Source organism: Cryptomeria japonica, chromosome 10, assembly GCF_030272615.1.
Source record: "Cryptomeria japonica chromosome 10, Sugi_1.0, whole genome shotgun sequence".
NCBI classification, from domain to species: domain Eukaryota; kingdom Viridiplantae; phylum Streptophyta; class Pinopsida; order Cupressales; family Cupressaceae; genus Cryptomeria; species Cryptomeria japonica.
The window spans coordinates 736,564,612-736,577,907 of NC_081414.1; the positions used below are offsets into that span (position 1 = coordinate 736,564,612).

The following is a 13,296-nucleotide window of genomic DNA, read 5'->3' on the forward strand; positions in this document are numbered from 1 at the left end:
TAATGAGCTAAATATTGATATTTTTGGCAATTTGAACTATAGTGAAAAAATGTAAATAAAATATAATTGTACAAGCTCAATAATTGATGAATGTTAAGAAGATCAGGTTCTATGTCTTTTATGGTTGCCAAACCTTGGAAATAATTCCTCTATATCAATCTAACTACTTGGAATCTTGTGTTATATCTTTTTCTTATTGAAGGACAATTTTATAGTCTCAAGAACTTATTCGTGATTGCAAATATATCCTTGTGTTATGGGTTTTTTTTGCATGATTTATAAATCTCAACTTTGTAATATTGTCTAATATTTACTCCATTCTTATATTTTTTTGAGAATTAGGAACTAACAGTATTGAAAATATCTTGTTAGGTTTATCATATGACCCAACTGCAAGAGCATCATATCTTGATCAACTACTTGAAATTGAACAAAATCAATACAAGAAAATACCCAAGATACACAATCTTTTTTAATTGTATTGAATTGAAGAGTGTTAATATTCATCACTAATTAGAATGATTAATCTTTCAAATGTTTGTGGATTCTAGGATGTGAGAGAGACGATTATAATGAATCAATTGAATGTCTATAGCTACTAGCACATAACATTAAATAGCACCAAAAGTGGGGTCTAGTTGGTCAAATTTGAAATTTGAAATTGCAATTATAAAGGACATGCTCATAGTAGTGAGGTTGACTCTCTATCCGTTGATTTGTCCTACAATGGAATAACACCTAGATTCAAGTGGAAAATGATTAAATAGGGGTAGATGTATAAATAGATGTGATAAACAACCAACTAAAATGAATGTATGAGTGTGTATAAATAGTGAGGGTAGGCTTTTGTAGAATAAGAAGCTACAACAATGAACTCAACTTTGCATAATATCATGTCATTAGTCATTATATATGTATAATAGCTTGTTTTGGTCTGGAATTTGTTTGAACAAATTGTCCCCATCATCATCTTCTTCTTTCCCCAGACTGTTTTTACCATCTCTGTTTAGCTGCTGATGATTGCACAGCCAGTGTTGGAGTAGTTGCCACACTTGATGTGGTTTCTTGGGCAATTGAAGCTCGATGTATCCTGCATAGGAAAAATAACTATTAGATGCATTCTGTGGCCACAAACGCGCAACATTATTATTATGTATATTTAGGTAACACAATTGATTCAGGGTCATTATCATGCTATTTCTGTATGCTTCAATAATTTACATTCAACTCTATTAATGCTTTGTTTTAGATATTTCTCGAAGTGGTTCTCAGATGTTTCACTGGAAAGGTTTGCCCATGAAGTTTTTCAAAGTACTGTTGACAATCTTGTGGAATGGTTTGCCCAAAGACCCTTAAAGAATTTCTATCAGGTTCTGCTATATTTATCCAGGAAAATTTCATCTGTACTCCCATAAAGTAAAAGAAAAAACAAGTAGGTAAAGGTAACTAGAAAGAAAGAAATATTCTATCATAATATCTGTGCAAAGATAGATAACCATTTAACCATAGACTTGATATTTCCCAGTAGATTACCAGGAGTTCATATCTCTTATAATAATCGTGTTAATATTTTGGAAATATGTTTCTATTGAAGATATCAGTTTTTCACAATCCACAATCTATTATGTTTTTTGCTGTTATTTTTGAATTCAATTGTATTTATATTTTTGCATCAACATTTTGGATCACATTCTGTGATCCATCTTTTTGGATCACTCTCTAACATCCTGATGATAATTCAAAGAATGTGATCTAAAACATTGATACAACTAGAAAGAACAACAAGATAGCATCCATCAGCTGATAAATTAAGATAATTTCACAATGAAGACTTGGCTAAACTATGTTTCAAATAGGTGATAAATTGCAGATAGAAGGCCCCATTGGAGCTAGAAGAACATATCTTTCTGATGCAGGATCATCCTACCTGCCTCCATGCCAAAAAGGGAGTATCAAAGCGGAGTATGGATATCCAGCTCAACTTCTGTAGATGTGGGTCTTTTGACCATTCAAAATTTGAAACGGTTTGCAGCCTTAATGCAATGAAAGAGGTGCATCGATGGAAGAGGTATAGGTTGAAAAGATGGAGTAATTACTACAACATGGAGGCAAAACAATAAATACTCTTAAATATATTGCAGTTCATTGAATGATGGATACGTTTTGTTGCCAGGAGAGGAGTACAGGCTGCAGATTGGGAATATGATTTTAAAAATAGAACAACAGATGATAATTGGTAGGGTCATCAAATAATGGTGGAGTGAAAAAAACAAAAGGCGATAAGATGGGACGATGGGACGATGGGAGAGTAAAAGCCATGTAAAGAAAGAAGATAGTGGCCTGGGTTAAGGTAAAACAATTAATAATTTGGTTATGTTTAGAGGTATCTACAATGATATACAAATATTTTTAAACAAAAAATAGATTTTGAATAAATATTATTTTCTTATTCTGAATAATAAAAAATCATTGTCACTTGTCTTTAAGTATATGAAACTGTTAGAACTTTAATGAGAATAAAAGAATGTAATATTATTCAGTTTCATGTCTTTCTTGACAACTAATAAACATGCAAGATAATTATGTGATATCTTGACATTATTTTACGTATATTTTTTTTAAAATATAGATATAATCGTTTATATAGCAAGAGAGGTCGGTAACAGGGAATAAAATTAGTAACGAAAAAAAACGAATAATATGGGAGGCAATCGATGGCTGCAGAATAAAAAGAGGAGGGATGGGAGAAGTGTGCAGCAGCCCAAATAGAGGAGAATGGGTATTGACCTTGGAGGTAGCAAGAAGAGTGAGGCATCGATTAGGAACAAGAAAAAAAATATAAAGAGAGCTGCGTAGGTCTGAGAAGGAGGGGAGCCCTCTGCAATAAAGGAAAAGTGCAAATGAAGGAGAGTTACAGCCAGCACAAATAGAAGAGGAAGATGACTGTGGATGAGGAAAGTGGCTGCTAAATAAATAAAGATGGGAATCGGCCAATGAGGAATTAGGAATGCATAAGCCTAAGAACAGAGTAGTGGGTGAGAATAAGCGGAAGAAAAACTAGAATGAGATGAGGCTGTTTGGAAATTGGTTTGAGCTTAGGGAAATAGAGTTTGAGAGGGTTTCGAACAGAGTTGAAAGGCCATTGACAGGCCCAGCTGTAATTAATTAGTTGCAGTAGCTTGATGGTGAAATGAAATTTAGTAAAGTTGAATGTTGTGTTTCAATCTTTGTTTTCTTGCTAAATGAATTTGTAAATTGGGGAAGAGGTTCCTGCATCACTTTCACTTCCATAGAACAGGGTTGATGATTAATATCTTGAAAATTAATGAGACTTTAATTTACCAAGAGTATCCACCCGTTAGTCAAAATTCAAAACATTTTAATTTATGTAAAATATATCTCTTAGCGATTGCGATAGACAAGTCATGGAGCACAAGAAGAACAATTTAAGTCCTAAGTAGTGTACGTGACAATCAAATAATTATACTTTCAAAATAAATTATGCATGCAGTGCATACACACAGCACAGTTATAGTAAGAACAAAGCTTTCAACAATGGAGTGTTCATCTGCAGAAAATTCAGGAACCTATTCTTGTTGTCTGCCGAGGTAAATTATTTGGATGTATAATTATAAATTTATTTTTGCATTCACACAATACATGTGGGCATGTTTGTCAAATAATATTGCATCTCTTTATGTACATTTTTTACATCTTATGTGTGCTTCGTTTTGAAATTATAACATGGAATTGAAGTAAAATAGTAGATTTTGTATCGGAAGTTATTCATTTCAGATTGTCAGTTATAAGTGCTGATTTGTTGACAAGATTTCATGATTATGTTCAATTTGGACTTTAGAAATACTATTTGTCTTGTATAATTGAAATTGTAGCATAATAGTTCATTAATATACATGTATATGTTAGTCGTATATTTACAATAGAACTTCATCTAATGTAATATTGAAATAAATTTAAATTTTACGTATTAATTTCCTATTAGTGTGTCCTTGAACATCCTATGAGTGCAAGTGCTAGTATATTTTTTGGCATAATTAATATAGAGGTGTTTATTGGTACCCAATTTATTCTATTTATATGCCTCTTATTGATATTTGTATTTTGCATATTAGGGTAGCTGTTAGATTTTTCTAATTATTAAGTAATGTAGGTTCTGGGGGTGTTGATATTTGTAATCGGTTTAATTTTCCTCTTCAGGGATGTGCTTCTTCTCCTAGGGGGTAGCATGCTTGGTGGATAATGAGAGCTAGATGTCGTCACCCTCTGCTGAAGATTAACAGGTTGGGTTGCTCGTCCTCTCCCCCTCAGAAAGTTTTGAAACTTAGCACTGATGGCTCATCTCAGGGGAATCCTAACCATGCTGGTATTGGTGGAGTTGGTCATGATAGTTCTAGAGATATCCAGTTTATTTTCTCAATTTATAAGGGTTTTCATACCAAAAATTTAATGGAGTCTCTTGCTATTTTGTATACGGAGGAGCGTAGTTGTGGTCTTCCAGGATGGAAATGGATTAGGCAGATTCTTTAGCTGCGCAATTCCTTAGAATCTGTTACTTTTAATCACATTCCTAGAGAGTGGAATGGAGTTGCTAATTGTTTAGCCAAGTGAGCATCTGATCATGGGTAGAGGTGGAATATTGTGGATAAGGGGCAATTATCTCTGGATATGTCTCATTTGTTGGATCATTTAGTGGATAGTGATAAAGTTCTCTAATTTTTCTGGCGTTTGGCCATTCTTGCTTTATATCTCTTTCTTTGATCCAATAAATTTTTACCCCTCTTTTTAGTTAGGTTTGTTATGGTTAAAATTTTTATAACTTATATCCCAACTTTTCTTTTGTTAGTTTTTTTAAAATGGTTTATAGATTTATATTTCTTGGATTTTCTATTTTTCATGTATTTTATTAAATTTTTAGTTATTATTTTAATTCTCTTTTACATTTTTTTTCTATTCTTTTATAGTTTTTTGTTTTTCTTAATTTTCCTTGCTTGCATATCTTGCAACACTCTTTTGTTTTAAACCTTGTATAATCTCTTCCCCCTCACTTTTTAGTGTAATCTTGACAACTAATCATTTTATGTCTTCTTTTGCTCTTTATTATCGTGATGATGGATCATAGAGTGTGATCCAAAACTTGATATAAAATTCATACAAAGTCTAATCCAAACCACAAGATAAAATTATAGATTGTAAAAATTTCTTATCATTAAATGATAATTACATGTAAAATAAATAAAAACAAATTGAAAGGAAAATTAAAATAAATGATTTATTTATCTTTAAGCTTTAAAAACTTGTATATCATTTCTATGCTTTATTTTTCTATTGAAAAATAAAATAGATATTCAATAAAAAATAAAATAAAATAATTTTATTAATTAAAAGAATTTTCTTTTAAATAGATATATATACTGAATATATACAAAACTTAGCTCAATACAGATTTTTAAATCTATGAACATTCTATAAATAAAGATTTTTATTATCTTAAATTTTTTTTATTATATTGCTGAAATAAGTATGAGAAATATAAGATCATTTAAATACTGGAAAAGAGAGCTTACCAGTGATCATCATAGAAAGGATAGAAGTTTAAACTCCACACTTCCAAACTTGATGGTATCTCTGGAAACTCATCACAAAATACATGTGTCAAATTCAAAATTGAAAAAGTGTGTATTAATTCTCCTACTCTAAATAAGAAAGTAACCTCACCTTCAATCTCTTTGCCACCACTGCCAAGAAGAATAAGACTTGTTCTCATTCACTGTGGACCTTCTTTCCCATCTTCAATCTCTCTTTGCAACTGATTGCAGGCATCGACGGCAAAATTCATGATACAGCTGTGAACGGTTGCCAACGGTACAAGGGAGGTTATTTAATTTTCTACATCCTTTCAAGTTTACATGCTGCAGCTGTGATAGGTTGCCAATGCTATCAGGGAGGTTATTTAATTTCGTACATCTTTTTAAATCTAAATTTTGTAGTTGTGACAAATTGCCAATGTTATCAGGAAGATTAATCAATTTTCTACATCCTCTCAAATCTAAATGCTGCAGTTGTGAAAGGTTGCCAATAGCATTAGGGAGGTTATCTAATTTTGTACATCTTCTTAAGTCTAAATGCTGCAGCTCTGATAGGTTGCCAATGGTATCAGGAAGGTTATTTAAGTTTCTACATCCTCTCAGGTCTAAATGCTGCAACTGGGATAGGTTGCCAATAGTAGCTGGGAGGTTTTTTAATTTTCTGAATCCTCTCAGGTTTAAATACTGCAGCTGTGATAGGTTGCCAATGGTATCAGGAAGGTTATTTAATTTTCTACACCATCCCAAATATAAATGTTGTAGCTGCAATAGATTGCCAATGCTATCAGGGAGCTTATTCAATTCTATACTCCGTTCCAAGTCTAAATGTTGCAGCTGTGAAAGGTTGCCAATGGTATCAGGGAGGTTATTTAATTTCGTACAACCTCTCAAATCTAAATGTTGTAGTTGTAATAGGTTGCCAATGGTATTAGGGAGGTTATTTAATTTTGTACACTTTCTTAAGTCTAAATGTTGCAACTGTGATAGATTGCCTATTGTATGAGGGAGGTTATTTAGTTTTTTTCATCCTCTCAAATCTAAATGCTGCTGTGATAGGTTGCCAATGGTATCAGGGAGGTTATTTAATTCTGAACACCCTCTCAGTTTTAAATGCTTTAGCTGTGATAGATCGCCAATGCTATCAGGAAGGTTATTTAATTTTATACACCATCTCAAATCTAAATGTTGTAGCTGTGATAAATTGTCAATAGTATCAGGGAGGTTATTTAATTCTATACACTGTCGCAAATCTAAATGCTGCAACTGTGATAGGCTACCAACGATATCAGGGAGGATAGTTAATTTTGTACACTCACTCAAGTTTAAATATTCCAGTTGTGATAGATTGGCAATTGTATCAGGAAGATTATTTAATTTTTTACATCCTCTCAAATCTAAATGCCGCAGCTGTAATAGATTGCCAATAGTATCAGGGAGGTTAGTTAATTTGCTACACCATCCCAAATCTAAATACTGCAGCTGTGATAGATTGCCAATAGTATCAGAGAGATTATTTTTTTTTTTACAACCTCTCAAATCTAAATGCTGCAGTTGTAATGGGTTGCCAAGAATATTATTAGAAAATGAACATTGGAAGCTGGAAATATCTACATCTACTTCCATTATCCTCAGTTGAAAAATGTGATCACTGAAGTGAAATGGCTCCTGCATTGCAAATCTACATTGTTCCAACCTTAACCATATCAAACTTGAAGAGAGCATGGCTAGCGTGTCTTCTGTGATGCCATCAATGAGCAAGTTCTTCAAGTGAAGAAATCGAAGACCAGATCTGCACAACGTTGCAAAGCTTTGAAAATTACCTCCATTGAGTTGAAGGCGAGAGAAATTGATGTCATTGGATATTGTGCTTAAGTGAGCTCCCTCCCATAGTCGGGTACCCTGCTTTTCCTTTTCAGCGATGGTTCGCCCCATATCTCGCAGATGGTCATGCATATCAAATACACCATTGTCGTCAATCTTTATCAATAACTTCAGGGCAAGATTAGATATAGCTGTGTGTACAGTCCTGAACAAAGATTTCCAGAAAACCATGGGACATTTTTTGTCTTCTCTAATGAAGAAACAAGCGATATCTAGAAATATTTCCTTTTCCTCTTCACTAAGAGCACTATAACTGATATAGAGTGTTTTGTGAATGTCAGGATTTAGAGTAATGTTGTCAACAGCTTCCATCCAGCAACCTCTGTCATTATGCTTATCATACAAAAAGGCTCCAATCACTTCTAGTGAAAGAGGATGCCCTTTACAAGCTTCCACTATTCTTTTGGACAGATCCTGGTGAGTGGGATTTGGAGATGCTCTCATAAAGCATGCCAACTAAATAACTGGAGGCCTTCATTTATCTGCAATCCATTCATCTCGTGGATGCATTCAGAGGAGACCCCTGAGACATGGAGAATGTGCCTGTCTCTGGAGGTAATAATAACTCTGCTACCAGGGGCCAGCCAATCCCCAACCAAAGCGTTTGATTGTTCCATAGCATCCACATCATCTAAAATGAGAAGCACACGTTTTCGTCCCAAACGATATCTGAACAGAGATATGCCCTCATCAACGCTGTCCACTTCTCCACTATACATGCATAAATCCTTGAGGATTTTTTTCTGCAATTTTGTGAGGCCCATGGAGTCTACAGCAGTAGCGCGGACATTGAATACAAAGGAAGCAGCATCAAAATGAGCATAAACTTGGCTGTAGAGGGCCTTGGTAGCCGTGGTCTTGCCAATGCCACCAATACCCCATATTCCAGCTTTAACCACACCTCCCTTTGAATTGAGTTTAAATTTGTGAATGAGATCCTTGGTCACGGTTTCTATTCCCACAGGGTGCTCGGCAACTTCTAACGGTACTTTGTCCAATGTCTGAATCACGTCATTCACCACCCTCTTCACTAGCTGAGCTTCAAAGCTGCACATATAACAATTAAAGATGCAAATTAATGTTCACACACGACATCTCAGATCAATAGAAATTGCAAAAAGTACATTATTATCAACATTCTCTATATATAAAACCCGTGGCTATATGAAAAGTTTCAGGAAAAGTTGAAAATAATAAAATATAATTGCATATTATAAATCTTAAATATATTTGTTTAAAAATATATAAAAAGACTTAAATTTTTATATTTACCTGAAGAATTCTATTAATTAATAATTATTTTAAAACTGAATTATTCTATTTATACTGTCTATTAAAAAAATTAAAATGATAGATCTATTTAAAAATAAATTTGAATTTAAAAGAATAAAAAATAAATTTGAAATAATAATATTGATTTGATTTATTAGGATTAAGTTCAATTTATTGATGTTAAATCTCTTTTGAACTCTTTTCTCTTTCTGATGATGAATCACAAAGTGTGATTCGAAACATTGATGCTAAAAATTTCGTACACAATCTAATCCAAAAGCATCAAGAGAATTATAAGCATGGATTGTGGAAATCTAATAGCATTAATCAACTTATTGAGTTTGAGTTAATTTAATTCCACACAGGGATAACTTGTAAAATCTTGGCGAATCAGACATTATTTTCGGGGGGAAATTTTCAGATTGATGGCGAATTTTTTTTTCAAAATAGGGAAAAAAATTATTTTGTATTGGCCATTTTTTTTCTAGGGTACAAAAAATTCCATAAATTTCTAACAAATAATAACTTGTTCTATGGGGAAAATATATATTGTAGGAGGCAAATAATTTTTGTTAAAACGAACAAATATATAATTGTATGGGCGAAAAATTTTACTCTGAAGGAAAAATTATTTAAATGTATTGGCGATTTTTATCCACCACTTGAAAATTATTTAATTTGTTTTGGCCAATATTTTGTTCTTTATGGAAAAATATATAATTTATTGGCGATTTCATGAATTCATTTCCATTATAGACAAGGCACATCACATCACATTAGTACATCACATTGAGTCCGGACTCTGCACGATGTATCAATAAGCACAACCTCTTTGACATGTGAAGGGTGACACATACCTAAAATCCATCAATGATTTTAAATCATTCAATGATCGTAGATCAATGGTTGGAGTTTTATTTCGACCCAATTTTTTGAAGAGAAAATGGCTCACCAGAAAGTGCTCGGAATGGAATTGGATTCAATAGACACGTATCAAATGTCACGATCGATAATTTCGGTCATTTAATATATATCTATTCACTAACTGCAATCCACTCTGTCCCCATGACTTCCAATGTAGTACTTGCCAACTTGGTACTGGTTTATAACTGTTTCCAATTTCGCACACTAGTGCATTTATGGAAAAGATTTGCAGAGATACGAAAGATTTAAATTTTTTAAAAGCAATTAATACAGTTAGAGTGTTAATGAAATAGTAGCTTCTGCAAGATAAGACTCTCCTAACTCATTCTGTTATTAACTTATTCATCTATGCTATTAGATTATCTGATTCATGCTTTATATAACATTGATCATAATTATTATATTGACAATTGGATAAAGATAGATTAGATCGATGACTTGCTTAACATAGTTAAGTGTCGATCTAAATGCTATTAGTTATCAGACTTATTTACTTTGACACCGATTTACTATCGGGTGTGTTTACCAATCTGTTATCATCTACAATGACACCGATTTACTATCGGGTGTGTTTACCAATCTGTCATCATTTACAATGACACCAATTCACTATCGGGTGTGATTATCGAACTGTTATTATTTGCAATGACACCGATTCACTATCGAGTGTGATTATCGAACTATTATTATTTGCAATGATACCGATTCATTATCGGGTATGTTTACAGATTTGTTATCATTTACACTAGCACTGATTAGTTATCATCGAATGGATCGGTTGATATTGGTAAGAGTCACGACCAAGTGACATCTTGGTTGGACATGTCTAAAAGACATGTCTGATCAAGGTGCCACTTGATCGTGACAACCTTACTATATATACATCATTCAAAAGAAAGGAGATGACATTGAAATCGATACATGTTCATCCTCCATACCTGCAGCAAAAGAAAGATAACAATATTATTGTCATAGTTATTGTAACATCGGAAATAGGAATCATCAAAGCAATATATAAAAAGACATATTATTCATTATTAGCTCAATCACACATTGCAATGATCTAATCCTAAGCACACTCAATAGAGACATAGAAACAAAGCATTCAAAAGCAAAGATTCATGCAAACCAGATGACGATTTGGATGCTTCTTCCATGCAGCTCCATTGTTCTTCTTTCTTCTCCAAATAGGTTTGTTGTGGATCTCACCTTCAAGTGCATACACCTAATTATGAAAGCAAGATTGACATTCAAGAATACTCGAAGCGTAAGTTCAATAGTCTGATAAGAATTAGCTTTGATTGATGAAGATCATCCAATTTATAGAGAAATTGGAGAAATGAACAAATTAGCATGATAGTGATTCGAATGGAAATTCAAATCAAGAATAGCAAAATTATGACATATCTATGACAAATTGCTATGCAAGGCTTATGACAATTCATGAAAAATTTCTATGTCAAGAATTTATGACAATTTATGACAAATTCTATGACAAATTTCTATGTCATTTCCATAAATTTAGGAGAGAAATAGGAGGAAATTGAAATTAAGAATTAAGAAATTAGAAAAATTAGAAAAAGAGGAAATAAGAAATTAGGAAATTAAGAAATTGATGAAAATTAGAAATTAAGTAAATTAATTAATAATTTGTCATTTATTAATTAATTCACAAAAGAGGAATAATTAGCCAATTAAATGAATATTTAATTGTGACAAGAAGACTTAGGATAAATAACTAAATTATTTAACCTAGAGGGAAAATGCCAAACAAGATTAAATGAATAAATCATAAAACCTTGGAAGATGAATTAGAAATGCAAAGACGACAATTAGGTCTTGACAAAGGATCGTTGATATTGATTCAATCATGATTTTGAATTGATAAATGATTTGATTGATAAATGCGCCGAGGAACAATGACAAATTGATCCAAATTGACATGATTGAAGAGGACAAGGATCGATGACAAATTGATCGCCAAATGACAAGATTGACAAGCTGATAAGAGATTGACAAGATCGACCAAAATCATGATTAAAGATTGTTACCGACAAGACCAAATTTGAAAGTGAGACAAATGAAGAATGCAGAAGAAAGACTCGATGCTTGCAAATGATAAAGACCAAGTGCGTGACATAGGAGAAATGTTAATGCTACGCAAAAACCTAAAATGAGGCAATGCGCAAATGTTAAAGTATGACCCTGCAAGCGTTGACCATTTTTAGGTGTCTACAATTATAATATCAAAATTTTAAATACACCATCCTGCATATAACTTGTTCTTTAAATTGGAAATTGCAATAACATTTACATGGTATCAGAGCCAAGTTGATCGAACTTGAGGCTATTCAATTTCGTGAAACAAATTTAAGAACAAGATTATATACTACATCCCATTTCTGCAATGGCTAGCGCTATCAGATTTGAAGATAGACTCAAAGGTGGTGATGATTTTTCAGCCTAGAAATTCAGAATTCAGATGATCTTAAAGGAGAACAAAGTGGATTCATTTGTTCAAACTAAAAATGACCAACCTGAAACTGAACCTGACAAAACAACATGGATTGAGGGAAATGAAAAGGCAATAAAAATAATAGTTGATGGGGTGAGAAACAACATAATGCCCATCATAAGAATGTTGGCATTTTTGTTTATTTATGTTGTGATTGTCATTGATGGACACACACTTGTATTGAGATTCCCTTTATATGTATGAGCTTGAGCTCAACCGGTATTTGTTCTGTTAGAATATTTAATCTTTACTTAGCTTAGGTTTATTTTTTATTTAGTTTAGGATATTCCTTTGGAATTCCTACATGTAATTTGTCCTCTAGTACATGTGTGAGGACAAGTCATTTCCTTTATTTTCCTTTATTAAGGAATATTAGATTTCCTCCATAAGAGGATGTGGACACATGGCACACACACTTTATGAATGGTGGCATTCATAGATTTGGGAGTTACTTTGTAACTCCTCTCCTCATCTCTACTTAAGAGATGTCCTCTCTCTCATTTCTTCTTAATGACAATATTGTAAAGAGCTTCTTGCTCTCTCTCTCTCTCTCTCTCTCTCTCTCTCTCTCTCTCTCTCTCTCTCTCTCTCTCTCACTTTTAGGCATTGCCTCATTCATAATATCACAAGGGGTTTTTCTTTGCTTTTCCCCTTTCAAAAGTTCTTGTGCCTCCTTCTTCACATTTGGGTGATGCTCCAAGGTCTTTGCTTTTCTCATGGTAACAATTACTTCATCATAAACTTTCTTGGATTAATTTTCCTTTCCTTGCTCTTTTATTTCCTTTCATGGTATCAGAGCAGGTTTCTAATCCTTGTTTTAAGTTAACATTGATGAAGGTTACCATTCTGTGGAGTTCACCTTGTTGGAGGCATTCTTGAGAGGAGAAGAAGTTCTTTTACTAATATTTTCTATTGTGCAGGTTTTGGTTTCAAATATTAACTTTTTTTTCAAACTTGTTAACAAGTTTGCCTGCAGGTTTAATCTCCTATTCTAGTTAGTTTTTATTAAAAAAGGGCTTTGGAAGGCTTGCCGCCAAAGTTCCTTCTCTCTAGTTTAAATTTAATTATTTTTAAAGTTTTGGAAGGCTTGCCGCCAAA

General features: G+C 32.9%; 1 pseudogene; it reads right to left on the minus strand.

The window, feature by feature from the left end:
- Window positions 1–729: 729 nt before the first annotated feature.
- The window catches only part of LOC131047344 (disease resistance protein RPV1-like), a 76,781-nt pseudogene continuing 64,214 nt past the window's right edge, over window positions 730–13,296 (minus strand).